A 417-nucleotide genomic window follows, 5' to 3' on the forward strand; every position below is an offset into this window, starting at 1 on the left:
GGTAGTGGGTGTGGTAATACTTCCTCGCCACATGCTTGAGTTGTACCGGGCCAATCACAACGACTGATAGCTGGCAAATCAGAGTGCACCTCACTTTTCCTAATGATGAGCTTGCAAAATCCTGCATTTCAGAAAGGTGGGCAGAGAGAGCACAATAATGTATGAAGTGTGGAAAGGTATGTGGAAAAGTTTTTTTTTTAACCTTAAACCATGTGTAAACATTGCAAGAGCAGGTAAATTGTTTCAATTCTTCATGTTCAGTGCCCTTATAAAACCAAAACTGAAATCAAATAACAACCATGGTTTATTAGCAACATAAAAAATTTTAAGGAAAAATGTAGAAGAGCAGAAAGACACCGTAAGAAGGACAAATACAAATTCATATCAAATCTACAGAGTAAATCTCTGTCTAACTTC

The sequence above is a fragment of the Cyprinus carpio genome, chromosome B17 (genome assembly GCF_018340385.1).
Source record: "Cyprinus carpio isolate SPL01 chromosome B17, ASM1834038v1, whole genome shotgun sequence".
In the NCBI taxonomy this organism is placed as follows: domain Eukaryota; kingdom Metazoa; phylum Chordata; class Actinopteri; order Cypriniformes; family Cyprinidae; genus Cyprinus; species Cyprinus carpio.